This window comes from Apus apus, chromosome 6 (genome assembly GCF_020740795.1).
Source record: "Apus apus isolate bApuApu2 chromosome 6, bApuApu2.pri.cur, whole genome shotgun sequence".
In the NCBI taxonomy this organism is placed as follows: Eukaryota; Metazoa; Chordata; class Aves; order Apodiformes; family Apodidae; genus Apus; species Apus apus.
Genome location: NC_067287.1, coordinates 32,025,416 through 32,043,077, shown reverse-complemented (window position 1 = coordinate 32,043,077; position 17,662 = coordinate 32,025,416). Strand labels below are relative to the sequence as shown.

At 44.7% G+C, this 17,662-nt stretch overlaps 1 long non-coding RNA gene across 1 annotated transcript in view; it reads left to right on the top strand.

Moving 5' to 3' along the window:
• LOC127386732 (uncharacterized) overlaps positions 1-17,662 on the top strand; it is a 40,182-nt gene that overhangs the window by 20,962 nt on the left and 1,558 nt on the right. The window contains exon 2 of the long non-coding RNA XR_007889959.1: positions 16,081-16,215. This is a non-coding gene — a long non-coding RNA (uncharacterized LOC127386732). The remainder of the gene's footprint in view (positions 1-16,080; positions 16,216-17,662) is intronic.

The following is a 17,662-nucleotide window of genomic DNA, read 5'->3' as shown; positions in this document are numbered from 1 at the left end:
AAAAATGTCTTGGAAGGTCCAGGTGAAGACTTGGCCATGCCTAGCAGAGATTGTGAAAGGAAAACAAATCCCATGACCAGTGAATAGAGCATTGGCCAGAAATTTACATCTCCTTTTTACCATCTTTTCTTTCCCTCCAGCTGTAGTGAATGTGTTGGTCACCCTATTATCTTATTATTAAGTTTTAAAGCTTTGCCAGAGCATTTCATTTCAGTAAAAGATGCTTTTCTTTCTTTGTTTTATTGAAAGTGTCTTCTCTTGCTCAAAGCAGGTTTATGGAAGAAACACTAGCCACCACTTCTTACACAAGTCATTTCTGTTTCAAGAGTATTGCAGGTTACCTTAGGCTGATGGAGCCTGTAAGCAGTAGATGGGTCTCAGGATGCTTGAAGCTCTGCAAGGCAATGTCAGACAGTCATACTCACTTTCACAGGGCTGGTGAAAATTGATTTCTACAAAGCAGCTACCCTCTCCTTTGTATTCAGTCCAGGAGGGGAACAAAATATAAGGCCGTATGGATTTTGGAAAGGATGCCCGCTTTTCTGGGAGCAAAGTTAGAAGCAAAACCTATCTCCAAACAAAGATAACATGGCATAATTAAAAAAAGAACCTCCTGGCTTTATGAACTGTAGTAACCAATGTTCGTATTTAATAATGTTACAACCGTCTTCATTTGTGTCACTCCTAGTTGCTCAGCAGATGAGACCTGGTGTTCCAGGGGCTGCTTGCATGGCAAGTTCCCCCAGGTAATACTAGCTTAGTGGTACTAATGAAGGGAAGCTCAGGTCTCTTAGGCAAAGCAGGGTTTGTCACACCCTCCCACCAGTGCTCCAGCAGAGCTGAAGGCACTTCCTATGGCCAAATTCCCTTCATCCTGGTTCTGCTGTCCAAGAGGTTTCCCCTGCAGAGCTGAGGTCTTGCAGCAGTCTGATTGAGAAGATATTCGGGCTCCATAGTATCCCACTGAGTAAGAACAGCTGCTGAAGTGTTTTTAAAAATTACCTAGATAATGTTACTTGAAGCTTAGAAATTGTTGAGGTGAGAAATTGTTATTGAGTGTGGTTTTTGCTCACTGTTCACAACTCACATCTTGGAAAGGGGCTCTTTGGGGCTCTTGGTGCTTCCAAAAAGAAATACCACTCAAACCCTCACCTTCATATGTCCTGCTAAAATCCCCTATCGGTGTATTTAGGCAGGGCTGGGCAGCCTGTAGGACCTGGCTGTGACCCTGTGCGAGCAGCAATGCTGTCTGAAGTGGCAGGAAATAGCAGTATTTCCTGGAAAAAAAAAATTACAAGGCACGTGTAAGATAATGTTAACACCCCTAACAAAGACGCTGTTGTCAGACGTCTTTGCCCTGCATCAGTAATTCCTCACATGAGAAGGAAGGGTGGTGTGTCCTGTTAGAGAACTGCCTAGTGAGAGGTGGCTTCTGAAACGCTACCCAGGTCCCCTGCGTGGCATGTCACACATCTTTGAGGCACCATGGTCCTCGCCCTGCTGGAAGGTAACTCCATTTATGTCCTCCTCAGGACGATGTACCCCAGACACCTTCAGCCGAGGACAAGCATGTTGCCTCCAGGCAGGGGATGCAGAAAGAGAGGGACCTCGGCTGAGGCTACATCTTATTTCCACATGACACCTGCTGGTTAGAAGGAGGCATGGCTGCCCTTCAGAAACAAGATCTATTTTGTGGCTTTTTTATTTTTACAAGAAGCACGTGTCTCTTTCTGCTTGCCTGTCCGGGGTTTCTTGATGCTCCAAGTCAGTATTCTCAGTTTTCTGACTAATTTTGGCAGGTTGGAAAGAACTTGTCCCAAGCACACGTGTGTACGGGACTCATGTCGCTAGATGTTAGATTTCTTTGATTCTGCAAAAGATAAGCTTTCATAATATCTATCCTTAAACTAATTAAACTTCAAATTATTTCAGTGGCAACAGAAATTGCTCTGAATGTGAACTGGTGCAACACAGCTTAATGCCATTACTGTAAGGAAAGGTGACCATAGTTTGACATCAAAACAGAGCTCTTGAACATCACCAAATTTTATTTAGTGCTTTATCACTTTGCTGTAGAGATATTATCAGTTTTGTGCAACCTCTGCCCTCTGTGTTACCTTAACTGTCTGCTGCATTTGCAGGAAGGAGGCAGGAGTGATGGAGAGTAGGAGCGTGGAGATCCCTGTGACTGAGAGCTTGCTTATCTCTGTGGGTCCCAGCAAAAATCTGATGGAGTGCTCTGGTGCAGGAGTCAAATTGTACTTGGCCAATGTTTCGCAGGACCCAGAAGTGCTGTGTGTCTGCAATGCATATTTACACCTTGGTTTTCTGCTCCAGCTGGAGAAGCAAGGCTGGAGCTGTGTAGAAACTACCTGACCTGGAAGCAGGGAGCACCTGGCCTGTGGAGGCTGGCTTTGTGTCCAACTGTGTTTGATGAAAAAAAATATAAATATGGGAAAATATATTCTGTGCCCAATGCTTGATAATGTTTGTGATGAAGGCTGCTCTCTGGCTAAACAGCAAATAATGACTTGCTGAAGGCCTCTTTCTGCTCATACAAATCCTCCTAAGCTTATTCTTAAATCCAGTATCACCCTGAGTGCACTGGCAGGTTTGGAGCGTGGTCCTGAACGTGCAACCTGAAAAGGTTGCAAAGCCTTGATTTATAGTGTCACTATATTCTTTGTGTGGCTGTTTAAGAATAATATAATTCAACAAACAGTAGTTGAATGTGTTCATGTCAAGTGAAATCATTCCTTTAAAAGGTTTAGTTGTCAGGTATTCATTAAAGAGGGTTTCACATCAAAATGATAGTCACTAATACAGTGAAAACATCTTTTATAGCTTTCAGGATTTTTATGTGGCATTGTGTAAATGCCAGATCTCCACAGGCATAGAAATGTCTTCCTGGACCTGCACAGTAGTTACAAGACTGCATTTCTCTGGTCCCCTGTGGAAGAAAATCAGCATGGTGTGTTTGTGTCGTAGGAACAAGGATGTTCCTGAAAGGCCTTATATAAATAGGGCATGAAGGACTGTAGCTGCCAAGTTAGCATAGCATTCCCATCACTTCTGCAAAGTGTTGTTCACCTTGTAAACACTAAAACTGGGGTTTGTCTTTTATTATGTCCATAAGGTTAAAATTACCAATCTAACTTTTTTTTTTTTAAGTGTCTGAGTTAAAATGTGGTTCTGGCTTAAGCTATGGAAAGACAGTAGCAATCTGGTTTCTTCAGACTTTCATTATCTGGATGCTTTAGAGAATTTCACTAACCTTGAAGACTGCTAAATCAGCATTTAGCACAAACCAGACCTTTTTTGCTAATCTCCAGGCTGGAGAAACCCAGAGGAAACACAGTTAAGGCTGCAATGGCAGAGACATTGAATTTGGGTTCAGGTTAATGGGAGCTGGGCCACACTTGGCTCTCCCTGAAAGTCAGGCAAGTGCCTAAATATGGATGGAGGCTTCTCACTTTAGACTAGCTATTTTTGAAGCTCCTGGCCCCAGTTGGTGAATTGATGGAGTTTCGGTTGCAAAGAGCAGATGGTACTCACTAGTGATCCAGGACGGCTTTTTTACATTGGTGTCAAAAATAGCTCAGATGCCAGCTGCAGCTCTTTTGGGTCAGCGGAGGTGAATTCACAGAGTGATGTGCACAATATTGCAACGTGCAGTGGCAGGGAAAAATCAGGTGCTCAATTTAGCAGCACAAAGTGCTTTAAAATGGCTTAAAACCCTGTTTCTCTTGTCTTTTTGCACAGCTCGATTCCTTCTGCGTTTTGCTCAGCAGTAAACCAAATCACCTGATGCTATCAAAGTGCTGTTCTGCATAGATTTAGCTTTCAACTTGCCACAATTCAATGTTTTCATCCAGTTCTTGGAGGCAGCTTTGGCTGTGCCACTGATGGGGCACTGCCCGGAGGCGGGGTCTCTCCTGGACCCCGTGAGCTGGAGACCTCACTCAATTTTGTGGTGCTAAGCAGGGGCTGGAGGCACTGGGCTGGAAGAAGGAACTGCTGTGCCCTTGTTTGCCTTCCCAGGAAATCTAGTTTTCAAGGTCCTGGTGGGAAGGCTGCCAAGCGGATCTCTCTAAGAGCAGGCAGCTTGAAGAGGAGTTTAAGAGTACTTCATTTTTATTAGAAAACCAGAAGTGATTTCTCTTTCTCAGCTTATTGCTCATTTTATGTATTGCTGAAGTTTAGTTGTGATCTTAATGAGAAACTACAGGAAGGTGGTGTGGTGTCAGCAAGGATGATCCTTTTTTGTTAGTTTAACTGGGTGTGTGGCCTCTATTTTATTTTTATTTTTTTAAACTGAAGTAAGCTGTGATGTATAAAAAAGGGAGTTGGCATCATTTAAGGCAAAAAAATGTACTTGTGTAAGAAAGCTGGTCCACAGGCACACCCTGCTGGTTTGCAGGGAGAGTGCAAAGGAAATATCTATATATATACCGTTTATAAGAAGGCATGTTTCCTGTCTTTTTATAATCTACATGAACTTTTTTCCATGTTATCTCTTTGTTTTCCTTTCTGAAAACATGAGCAGTGATGCATGAGCTGCTAAGGAGGGATCTGCAGGAGGTCACCTGACCAGGAAAACTTCCACAGCAGATCCCAAAGCTTTTGGGAATCTCTCTACCAGATCTGTATGCCTACCATTTATCATATGTGCAGCTGAAACAACTCAAATCTAAAGTAGGTTGTATGTGACACATCTCCATGCCCTGAGAGAAGTAAGCAACACTGCAAGCTCAACGGTTGTCAGTATTTTTCCACATGAAGAAAATTACCGGAATAGCAACAGAGGAAAAAAAACCCAACACAACAGTTCTTTGATTCTGATCTGGAATGTCTCCCAGATGCCCATGTGATGATTGCCTCCATATGACTTTCCACACACACATCCCCCACCCCCCCCCCAAAAAAAAAAAAAAAACCACAAACCAAAAAAACCCCCCCACACACACAAAAAACCCCTCTAGGAAATAATGCTCCCTTTACCCCTGAATAAAATGCCTGCAGTGGTTCAGAAATAGTTACTCCAGTCGATCTGCACACGCAGACCTGCTGCAGTTGACAGCATGACTGAATTACTTGGGAGCAGTAAAGTGTCTTCAAATTGTATCTGGCCTCCATGGGGCAAATATTAAGGCTGATATTTTGAAGAGTTGTAGGTGATTGTTGGACATCCCATTTGAAAGCTCTCAAGTAAAGCCAATTTTGAAAAATTGCTATGCAGCTGGAAATTAGGCTTTTTTAGAGACATCAGACCAGAGATAACCTTATTTGTTAGTTCTGAAGTGGCTGAATGCCTGCATTTTTTGGGAGACATACTGCAACTCATATGTTTGGGGGTCGTAAGACTGACATCTGAACCACAGAGACATGACCCCTGGGGAGCACAGCTGGGAGCACCCACCTGGGTCTTTAACCTTCCTCTCATGATTGGGATAACTAGGGCAAGCTGGTATGAGCACAGCCCTGTCTGTGATAGGTGGGTGTCTTATGGCCCTCTATTTCCCTGGCTGTAGCAGCCTGCTGAGGTTATGCTTGAGCTCTCTGCTCCTGAGTATGCCTGTAGCACTGGAGGAATTCATTGGGGCACTCTTGCGGTCACCTGGTAATCAAAGTGATGTGCCAAGGAGGTGGGAATATGGAATTTGGACCTCTCCTTGTGAAATCGTGGTGGAAAAGGGGATGGAGAAGGAAGGGGTTGCCAGCAGGGCAAGCGGGCTACATGCAGAGAAGCTTGGGAAGCTCACTGAGGACCAGAAGTCCCCCTTAGAGATAAGCCACATTTTCTTTTGGCTATTTATCCTCTCCATATCCAGTGTAAATACTGCTTGTGTTGACTCAAAGTCTTCCTGACTTGTTAGAGAAGGAGGTGATATTACAAATTAAGGTGCCTAATTCACTCTCACTGGACAAGAACTGCAAGGAAAAATCATTGTTAATATGATGATTCAGCTTTCATTCACCCTTTTTCCAGTGCTCCATGCTTGTATTTTTAGAAGCTCTCTTTCAGCCTCAGAAATGGTCTATGAGAGACCCTCACGCCTGGCAGGGTGCCTTTGGGTGCTGTGCCCCGGGAATGGGGAAGCTTGGATCCCTTCACCTCCGTAGCCCTTTTTTATCCTGTATGGAGGGCTTTACCTGTGTGAACAAACTGGTTTTCCACAAGCTGGGTTCGAGCCCTGCAGCGCAGTTATCAGCTTGCACCTGCAGGCTGTGCTTCTGGACAGCTTTTCTCATGAGCTCTAACTGCTCTCCCGGATCCCTTCTGTGAAATGAAATGACGCACTTTCTGTCTTACTTACTTTCACAGGTTATATTTGTCGGGGAAATTATTAATCACTTGCATTTGCTAGATTACCTTTGCATTTGTATAAACCTATAATGAGCTTATAATGAGTCAGAGCTAGATAGCCACCGCATGGTAAAATAACCAGCAGATTACAGGCACAGCCTCACTAGTAACAATCTATGTAGAGATATGCTCGTGGGTATCTTACAGTGCTTTTATATGGTGCCAGTAGCACTTCAAAGCCTTGGAAGACAGATCTTTGTTCTGCAGCACCTGCAAAGTAAACAGCCAGCCAGGGGAAGGGCAGCAAGGGAGCAGCAAATGAAGCCGAGATGTTTTAAGCAGTTATGTTATTGCTTGCATAATTAATGTCAATGGCATGAGGAAAATGCTGGGGCAGGTACCTTTTTTTTTAAGGTTGAGGGGTTTTGTTGGTTGGTTTGTTTTTCATGCGGAAAGATCCCTGTCAGTGGCCACGCCTGGTCACGTGCCAGTTCTCAAACTTTGTGAAATGCGTGGAAAAGCTTGAGCTGCTTTTGTTGTTACAGCAGGGAAGGACTATTCCTTGTGCTGTTAAAAGGAGAAGTAATTCGGGTATGGCAGGCATGGGAGGAAATAGGGAGAGTGGCTCAGAAAAAGTTCAATTTAGTTACAACAGGTTTTATTTTGTTTTGACTTTGTAGAAGAAACAAAAATACCCCTTGTTTCTGCATATCCAGGTTGCATTGTTTTTACAGCATGTTCCTTTTTCAGTCCTCCTCCTCCTCCTCTCTCACACACACAAAATGTTATTTTGGATGAAGACGTCACTGTGGTATGCATGGGGGTGCTACTCAAGGAAGTAAATAACTTTTTAAAAAGTGCCCCACAGCTGCTCTTTTCACACTACAAACCTACCAGTCAAAAATATTTCTGTGGTCCTCCAGTAGCTTTAATGATCTCCTGGCCTTCATTCTAAGAAAGTGTTTGCAAGATGACCATGAAAGCAAACAGGAGGTACTACACACCCTGCCTGACAGACAAGCCCCCTGTAACATGACAGCCCTGATTGTTATCTACAGTGGACAGCACGCTGATGTACAAATACCTTTGATTATTATGAGATTAATTTGGGGTGGAGTGGTAATCCCCGGCGTGCTCTGCACACGCCTGGGTGCTCACGGAACAGGGCTGACGTGCCGCTGCCACCGGCTGCAGCTCTGCTCCCCCAGCCCCACTCCCTGCACTGCTGGGAGGGGAAAAAGGGATCCCAGGACTCTGGAGGGAGACTCTGTTACATGCTGTCTTTGCAAAGTGCTCCTCAATGTCCCTGCAGAATGGAAATGCAAGTCAGTAGGCAATGTTCTACCAGGCAGAGTAGTGAATAAAATCGGGCAGCAGCTGCAAGGTGACGAATTGCAGCTTGTCCCTTCAGCTAACATGACTTCTTTTTTCCCCCATGACATTACTCCAACTGAATGCTCTTGAGGTTTGAGAAACCACCACATAACTAAGGACATTTCAGCTTTGGAAGTGAGTCATCTCCAAGCTAAGGAACACGGCATGACGCCTTTTGGTTGTCTGGCAGAGCAGGGTGACTTCATTTATAGCTCCAGTTGTCAACCTTTGAGCAGACCAATGGCGGGTGAAAAGAAAAATCAATGGGAAATTTACTAATAACTTACAAATAAATGATACATTGTTATTTCACTATGTCAAAGTAATTGCTGTTGTTTTGGCAGAGAAGGCTGAAGGCTAAAGATACACTTGGCCGCTGGCTTGCTATCCTTGACTTCCCTGTCTGCAGAAGATTATCATAATCTCTGTCACCTTGCTTCAATAACTCATTGAATCTATGCCTGAAACTGGATCTGGGCAATAGGCTTTCTTTAATAAAATGTTTTTTTAGGCAAATGCCTAAGCCACTTTACATAGCAGTGAGGTGTTAGTTATTAAGACTTTTTGTGTTAGGACGGTTGACACAGAGTAACTTTACCCAGGTCATCACAATTGTATGCAGAACCAAGTACAAACCTGCATCTCTGCAGCTCCTTTGAAAACGTAGGACTCAAGTAATCTGGGCTGAGCTTTACCAATTCAAGCACTAACGTGGTCAGGCTTAAAACCTGGCTTCTAATTTGAGTGTAGTATAAATATATATGTACCCACTGTCTGAATATTCTTCTGTCCCTTCTTCTTGCTTCTCAGGTTTGCTACTGCAGTACCTGAAATTTCTGTGGTTTTCAAATTGCTTTGCAGTCCCTGGATCTGAGGCAATAGTTGTTTTTTGCTAAAGGCTCAAGTGGGAGTTAGTTGTGCCAGTGTGCATGTTACTGCTGATTCTCTGGTACAGTTTGTGAGAGGGGTCCTGGGAGAGATGAGCAAGGGCCCAGCCCAGTCTCCTGGGAACTCAGGTCATGGCAGGGACTTGTTTGGTGGGGTTTTCCCTATTTTCTGTAACACTTGCATGAATGCCATGCTGGGGATCTGGGATGAGGGGCAGAGCTCTGTCAAGTGAAGTGGTGTATGAACATGTGATAATGAGGGAGGTGCTGGAGAGTTTGCAAGCAATTGTTGGTGGGCAAAGCTTGGGTACAAAGATCACATGTTCTCTGCACTGTTTAATTTGGGGGGAGGGGGTGTGACTTTTTTTTAATGGTGAAGTCAGCTAGCATTTAGCAAAGGAAAAAAGAAAAGAATTCTCTTTTTCTTCCCAGTTTGACACTGGTACAATGGATACCAGAGCATAGGTCTATTTTTGCAATGAAGAATAAAGACTAAGGGAATAGCTAAACCCAGTTGAGCCTGAAGCTTTGCCTTATAAGGGAACTGCCAGAAAGCACAGTTCTCTGGCGAGCCGCTCCTCAGCAGAGAAATCCATAAAGCAGTGATGTGTCAGAAAGGAGGCTGCAGGGATGGCCAAAAACACAACACTCCTTGAAATAACTTCGCAAAACTTCAGTGAAGGAGGCTACCAGCTTCCTTCTAAAGAGTGGTGTGTGCAGTCACACCAAAGAAACATCTACAGGTTTGCCTGAACAGGAGTGCCCATTGTCACAACCAGTGCAGAGTCTCTATTGCAGACTGGTACTTTAGCTGACTTCTCCTCAGCTGGAAGTTAGAAACAGCTTCTGGACCCCCATGCACTTTCAGCTGGAGGGAGAGAGCTCCTTCCCCTGGTTTAGGCAGTGTTCCTGGCTGTAGCTGCTGGTTGTGACCCTATCCCTCAGTCTGAGCTGTCCTCTCTAACTCCTGGGACAGATCATTCATACTGTGGTTCCTAAGAGCCCCATTCTCCTGCAAGACGTGCCCCAGCAGCCCACAAGTTTTGAGAGGGGAAACCGGGCTGATAGGTTCTCTCCCTGTGGCACAGGTCCCTTCCTGAGTTAGCGTGGTGTTGGAGGGAGTGGAGGTGCTTTGCTGGCTCAGCATTGAAGGCAGTACATTTTTTTTAATTAAAAGGGTAACTGGTTATGAAATGTTACTGCAACCCTAATGTAAATAGACATTGGCAGCTCCAGTTTTTTTGGAAGCATAATCAATTTAAATAGATCTGCTCCTGCCTGCCAGGCAGCCACATGACTCCCCTGAGTTTTGGCGTCTCAGCTGCGCGGCAGCAGTTGTGGAGGACTTGCTGGGACAGGGCAGGATGAACCACAGCCTTGCTGGGTGAGTATAAGGTTGTCTTTGTGGAAGGCAGCCTCCCAGAGCAGAGCATCATGGCAACACTCCAGCCCCCAGCTCTCCTTGTGCTTGCTCTGGTGCTGCAATCACAGGCGAGTAAAATGTCCTGTCTGACAGAAACTGAATTTGCGAACGAGCAGATGTGGGAAAGTTCCCTTGCTCTTTTTGGAAAAGAAGGGGCAAAACCAAGAAACCACTGCCACCTTGCTGTGCAGGGACTGTCATCCAACAGACAAGCTTCACCTGATCTTCCCTGGTGTTGAGCCCACCTTTGAAGACCACAGGGCAGAGATATCCAACGCTTTATGAATCCAGCTTGATCAACCTCCCTGCTCTGGAGTTAAACATATCCTCCCTGAAGGGCAGAGGTAACTCGGAGGAAGGAGCTTAGTGCGAGTCATCAGAGATGCTTTGAACCTGCTCATTACTTTTGGGGGAGCAGGTTCAGCTCCAGAATATACCCGGAGGGCAAGTTGTCATGCAACATGTGAAACCTGCTTGTGAGAACATTTGTGTATATCCACTGCGACTGCTGTCACTAGGTGCAGGTGATGTTACTCTGTCCCACATCTGTAAATCTGGGATAATTTTTAGGTGATAAGAAGCTGGTGTTATTAAATGAAAGCTACAGATCCCCTCATTTAAGGGACTGATGGTCTAAAATGGTAAATATATATACATACTGCTGTGCATGGAAAAGCTTTATTTGTACAGAAACATCTGATATCAAAGAGTTAGGTCTGATTAATGAGCCTAAAGTTACACTTCCAGAGCAGTCTTCAGAAGTGCATGGATGTTTCCCCACAGTAAGTATGTCCATACGTAAGCGGCTCCGTAGAGCTCTGAGACCTCATGTGCTGGGCACAGGTGCAGAAACCCTGCACCTTGCCAAAAACTCTCAGGCTTTAGCAAAAGTGAAGCCCTAAGAACAATAAATCCTTTTCCACAACACTGTTTCTAGTAACACTGTAAAAATGTGAATTTAAATTAAATAATTCCCTGTCTTATCCCCACCAGTTCTCAGTGCTGTGTCCTTGCTACCAGTGGGACCACTTTGCTGGCTGGGGGTTTTTAACCTCCTGCATGGGAGCAAGCCCCACCAGAACCTGTCAGATCCAGAAATGCTATGACGAGCCTGTCCCTTAGGCATGTTTTGAACCTGTGCAATTCCATCTCAGGCTGCAGTTAATCATTGATCTTTCTCAGGTGTAAGCTACAGTCTTCTGAGAAAACAAAGCCAAACATACATTGCTGCCCCAAACACAGGGGAACTGAGTGGGAACTCCTAATGAGTAAAGTTAGCACCTGGTTCAGGAAATGGGCTATAGCCTCTTTTGTATGAGCCTTGGTTAAAAACTTCAGTTTTGTCTCTTGAAAGTATGGTAGTGTCTAGAAAAGTATTCTTGAGCATCTTTTCTCTAACCTGTGGTCTGTGTGTGCTTTTCCTAGCCGCTTGTCTCCAGCTGGCATCTATCCCTAAATGCATAATGGAGCTTTTTGGAGTGGACAGTCATACAGCTCTGTTGTTTCAGGTGTACAGCATGACTTGCCCTTGACTCATAGGCTCATCTGGGCTGATTTTCCACTCAACTTGTGCTCTTTCAAGCAGCAGTGACTGCCAGGTGGTGGCTGTTTGTGCTGTCCTCTCGAGTGTCATGGCTACATGGGCTGGGATCTGCTACTCGTGTTGCTGGTAAAAAGCAGTGGCCGACATTCCTCTGGCATCCACCAGAGACACTAAACACCTTGGGCTGCCAGCTCCTTGGTGTGGTGGTCCCTAAATGCTTGGAATGCATTTGGCAGGCAGCACTGCTGCTGCTCACAGCAGGCCCAGGGCAGCCACTGCACTGGCTGCAACACTAGCCTGGTAGCCAGATGTACCTGGAATACTATATCCAATTCTGGAGCCTCCTACCCAAGAAGCTCTTGGAGTGAATCCAGAGAAGGGCCACAAAGATGATCAGAGGGCTGGAGCACCTCTTCTATGGATACAGGATGAGAGTTTGGGGTCAGTCAGCCTCGAGAAGAGAAGGATCCAGGGAGACCTTATAGTGGCCTTCCAGTACCTGAAGGGGGGTCTACAGGAAAGCTGGGGAGGGGATTTTTATGAGGGCATGTAGCGATAGGACAAGGGGGAGTGGTTTCAAACTGAAAGAAGGTAGATTTAGATGAGGTATTAGGAAGAAATTCTTCCCTGTGAGGGTGGTGAGACACTGACATATGTTGCCCAGGGAAGGTGTGGAAGCCCCATCCCTGGCAGTATTCAAGGCCAAGTTGGATGGGGCTTTAAGCAGCCTGGTCTAGTGGAAGGTGTCCCTGCCCATGGCAGGGGGCTGGAACTAGATGATCTTTAAGGTACCTTCCACCATGGCTTTTTACATCTGAAAAGATATACTGTACATGATCTGTGTCACTGTCTTCTCATTATAGCTACTTGCCTATTAACATAATACTTTCATTGTTGTTTGGTTGACAAATTACATGCTGGGTGCTGTTGCACACTCCAGCGAGACAGTTTTCCTTCCAGTCATGGCGTTTTTTACTCCAGGTTAACTGGCAGTGCCTCCTGTTTCACCTCACTTCCACTTCTTTCATCTGTTGGTTCCCTGTCCTTGTTCCTGAAGCAGTGTCTGCCCTCTGGTGCATGCGGTGTTGGATTTTTTTGTTTAAGTTTAGTCAAAATTCAGGGGGGTCCGGCCTAACTTTAGTCTGAGACTATAATTTTCACATGTAATTGCATGGTTTCTTTGCTGTTGTTTTCTTCTTCCCTTGCTCACAAACCCCTCTGCTCCATCTCCTGCCAGAAGCTTGACTAGATCTGCACACACTCTGGTATTTAAGCATGGACTTCGGAGATTATGGATTAACTAGTTGATCTGGGGTGTAAATCTTTATTTCTGGTGTATGTAGGTATATTTTGGCTTTGATGATACAAGCATCTCCAACTGGACAGCTTTAAAGATAATGTTTGTGATCTGAATCTTATCTTTTCTGGTGCTGTTGCTCTAGGAGGGGATGATGTGTAGCGAGACAGTCAAGTTGCCATACATGTGTCTTCTGGTGGCTTTACCATCTTGTGCATTCTGTAGGGCAATATTGACTCTGGGCAGAAAGATGGGAGAAGGAAGCTCCCTCAATGCTGCCAAACCACATGAGTTATGCCGGACACAGGCTGTATCAGGGATGACTCACAGGATGATGTGTCAGCTATGTGACCTTCTGAGCTGGGGCTTGGAGCCAGCCGGAGAGCATGGGCTCGCTCAAGATAACTCGTGCTTTCTTTGTCATTGTTGTGCAGTCTCTCCAGTGCTATGGCTGATGTCACTTGTGTGTCCCAAAGCAGATGATGGTAGTACTGCTGGTAGTCACCTCAGCAGGGCTGGAGTAGTGAAATAAATGTGGGGGTTTTGGTTGTTGTTCTTTTGTTTTTCTGTTGGTTTGTTTTTTTAAATGTCTAGATGAACAAGGAAGGATCTCTTCTACTTGCCCTGTGTCAGAGCTCTTGGGGTGATCTGGCATATCCAAAAATGCAAGTTGGTTAATCACTTCATCCATAGGATTGCAAACACAGGACACAAGACATTGTACTTGTGGTGCCACGACTATAGTATTACAGCACTTTTGCTGGGGCAGGAGGTGCTTGCTTTGTGCAGTTGCAGCACAACTGGATTGCTGAAAGCCCCCACCTCATTTATCTTCAGCTCCTTGGAAGTGCTGATGGCTGTCAGGCAGGCTGCAGGTGGCTGGGAGGTGAGAGCAATCTGTCTCCTCCAGCAGCAGCTGGGAGGGGTGTTTGTGTGGTGAGGAGGAGCCAGGCACAGGTATGTGGACTCTGGCTGTGCACACCTGAGAAAGCTGAGGGGAAGCCTTGTGTGGGTTTGTTTTAATCCTTAGGGTTTAGAGCCAAATAGCTGCACTGGTTTGGAAAAAGCACGTTGGTCCTGTATGCAGGAAGGCTGCCCAAAGCATGGAAACGGGCCAATAACTCTTATTTCAAATGCTGCAATAGGTCACGTCCGTGGTATAAATGGCTGAGCCCTGCTCCTGCTCGCTTGCAAATCCTCCCTCTGTCTGACCAAACTCTGCCGTGGGCATCCAGGAAATCCTTTCCACTGAGTCAGAGGAGGGACCCTGTTGTGTAACACAGGGTTTGCACTCTGGCGTGGCTTCCACACGGGATTAGGGCAGCATCTGCACTTTCCCTGAACTAATCTTCAAGTATGCTGGCAGCCAGCCTTTGTGGGGGTGTCCCTGAAAGTGTAAAATGAGTTAAAGGGACACCAGAGCCCCCCTTTGCAGGGACAGGCAACAGCCGCAGGACTTGTCAGGGAGAACCAGCGGGCTCCATTTTACAGCTGCTTCCAATCATTGCCATTTCCTGGATAATGGTGTTCATTTCCTTCCAGATTTTGCTTGCCTGGGAACACAGGAACATCTGCTCCTCCAGGTTTCATGAAAGATGAACTTCCCCACAGCAGAAAATGAGCTTTTTTTAAATTATTATTGCTTTTTTTTTTTTTTTCTCCTTGGAACAGTTGCTTTAGGCGAGGTTCAGCTCTGAAACATGATGATAAAAATCATAATCTTGCCTTTGTGCCTGGTTATCTGCTAAACAATTTCTTCTCCTGCTGGCCCATGACATCAGCCCTGATGTTCAGGGCAGCACCCAGAGCTGCATCCATGCCAGGGACTGCACTCCCGTGCGCTGCCTCGTGCTGCACAAAAGCTGGACAGATTGGCAGTGCAGTGGAAACTTGCCTGCAGTGGAGACAATCCTACTGAGGACGCACAGAATGCTATGGAAAGAGGCCTTTCCCTTTCCTAGGTGTGTACAATCTGCTGCACTAGTGTGAGTGAAAACTGAAAAGGTTGACAGCAGTGAGAGTAAAGAGACTATTTGCTTAGGAAAATACACCTCTTTAAATGGTTGTTCTTCTGTGTAAGATTGCATTTAGACTTCTGGATGTTTTTTTTTAATAGAATATGACATAGTCCATCTCTATAGGATCACTTACAGAACATAGATCATAGGTTTTTTGCATAAAACCTAAGCTAATTAGCTTTAGTAAAAATGCTATGTACCGCACAGTTACTTGTTGCTTTTCTCCTCTCATCACTGTTGCTATACGGTTAAAAAGTATCTGTCCCTTTAAGGAGAAAGAGAGAAGTGGTTAAGAATGATCTCTTTCTTGTGCAGCCCAATTCTAATTAATTTGAAGCCCTAGCTCTCTTACTACCTGCGGTGCAAGCCTAGCATCCCTTACAGCTTCCTCCACCTTTGAGGAAGCATTTATACAAAGGACCTCTCTTCTTTGGCCATCTCATGGCCTTGCAAGAAACTCGCCCAAACCTTCACACACACAAGCCGTGACCCAGGGGACTGCAGTTTCCTGGGACCCTCCTCCCTGCTCCAGACAGGGCACCCAGCCATCCCTCTGCCCATGCCCCTTCGAGATAGTGTGTATCAGGATGCCAGACCATTCAGAAATGTTCTTCTCCATTTGCAGCTCTGATGTGAAAGCCTCTCAGAGCTGAAGGGAACAAGCAGGCTGATTTCATACATGAACTCCGAAATGCGCATTCAGAGGTTACACCTGTGACTTCCACAGCACAGCTGCCTTGTACCCATGCCCTTGAGCTCAGAAGACCAACAGGGTACAGAGACTGGCTTTGTCCTGCTAAGGGCAAGCTGAAGCCAGTCTGCTCTGCTCCTACTCTTTTTGGAGCACAAACTTCCCAACATTGAGTTTCAACAGGCTCGTGACTGTCCATCTGGGTGACAGCCATCCAGTGACTACACTGCTTCTACCCCTCATCCCATGCTTGTGATGCTCTTCCAACATTTAAGATGTAAGTCTCAACATGCCAATGAATGTTGCCCAAACGTTACAAGCATCCAAGGGACTGAAATAAGCAGGCGAGAATGCACAGCTGTAACACTACTGAAGGTGCTTGTCCCTTTTCTCCTCCCTGTAATGTTTAAAAGACCATGTTGGAGCCAATTGTGTGCAGTCTATTCAGGGATGCAAAAAAAAAAAAAAAAAAAGCTAGCAGTCTTTTTTCAGAACTACTACATGGGAAGAGCACTGTTGCTCATGGTTTTCTTTTTCCAGACAACTGCTTAAGCCAATGGTAATCCTGAGCAGAGCTGAATGGCGTTGTCTAGGCTGCACCAGGCATCCAGAACTGGGCCAAATCCCAGGGAAATGATGATCAGTGTTCCACTGCACACATCCCTCAGCTTTTCTGTAAGTACAGGGTCACTGGAATGAGTTGGTGGATGTATCAGTTCATTAACTTAATAAGTTAATGGTACTCGTTATGTAATTTGGTATTGAGATGTAAATTAACCTTTTCCCTATTAGCTGTTAAAATAAACGGTATAATCTCTATATACAGGATGTTTGTAGAAGATTCTTAGTTACTAGCATGTGGATTTTCATTGATTATTTCCAGTGCTAGTAATCATTAACAACTACTGATAGTTTAAGAATTACTTTTATTTCAAAGGGTAGAATTTATTTGGCTGTACACCACGGCAGATTAAGTGAGCCACACTGAGCAGTTATTACCTCTGCCTTCAATCATATTGCTGTGTAAAGAGGTAATACATCTTACTTCTTGTGCTTCTTCAACTCTGAATTTCACCTTTAATATAATTATGTTGACATATCAAACAATGTAAGCAATAGTTAATTAGAACAAAATGAGTTGCTATTTAATAAAAATCTTTTCTGCATCATTCTTTCTCTATTAAAGTATATCAACCAAAAGACAAAGAGATACAACTTAGAAGATAAATAACCAGAGCAAAAACTTGCAGATATGCACAAAGTGAAGATAAACTGAAACTAAATAGAAGAACTGCATCAGAATGCACATGATGAAAGTCCAAGAAATAAACTAAATTAACTTATTGATTGCCCATGACTAATAGGAAGATACGTGCCCTACCTTGAGGATCTGTAATTTTGCCCCAGACGTGATGTCAAAATCGAAGCTGAGAAGGAAACTGAAAGGTGTTTGGGTGATGTTTTCCTGAACATAGATACATGAATGTGTATGTTCTGCATCCCTTCTTCTCCAAAATACTCAACATAATTAATTTTTCATTTTTTCTCTTAAAGGCCATTTAGCCCAAAATATCCTCCCTAACATAGCTTGGTTCTGGTCTCATTGCTCAGACTTTGCTTCATCAGAGCCAGTCCTCAAGTGTGTAATGAGTTTAGCCTAATCCAGCACACATAGCAAAGAGCCTGAAGACAAAAAAAAACCTTGTATCAGATGGGCTACTGGTAGGCTCTATTAGATTTGTTCTCAGGTTAGGCCCATGATGTCTTGGGTGATGATTGGAGGGTGTTACAAGGTTATTTTGTGTGCAAGTATGTGACAGAATAAGGGATCATCTAGTAATTCCAGAACTGCTTGTATTACTCCTAAAAGCAATATATTCATATTATCCAGACTGACAACTGGTTTGGCTTCATGCTATGTTATAAGGATATATAATTGCCTGGAGTTCTGCTTGTTGATTAAGCTACCAAATGAAGCTTTATATAAATATTCAAAATACCCAAACACTTGGTCATCGTTTAAAAATTGCCTGTGACAGGAAGGCTGTGAAGCCCGTTGTCTGACAACATCCCTTTCCTGTGGGACAAGGCCAAGTACGCAGACAGAAACAAAATTATCAAA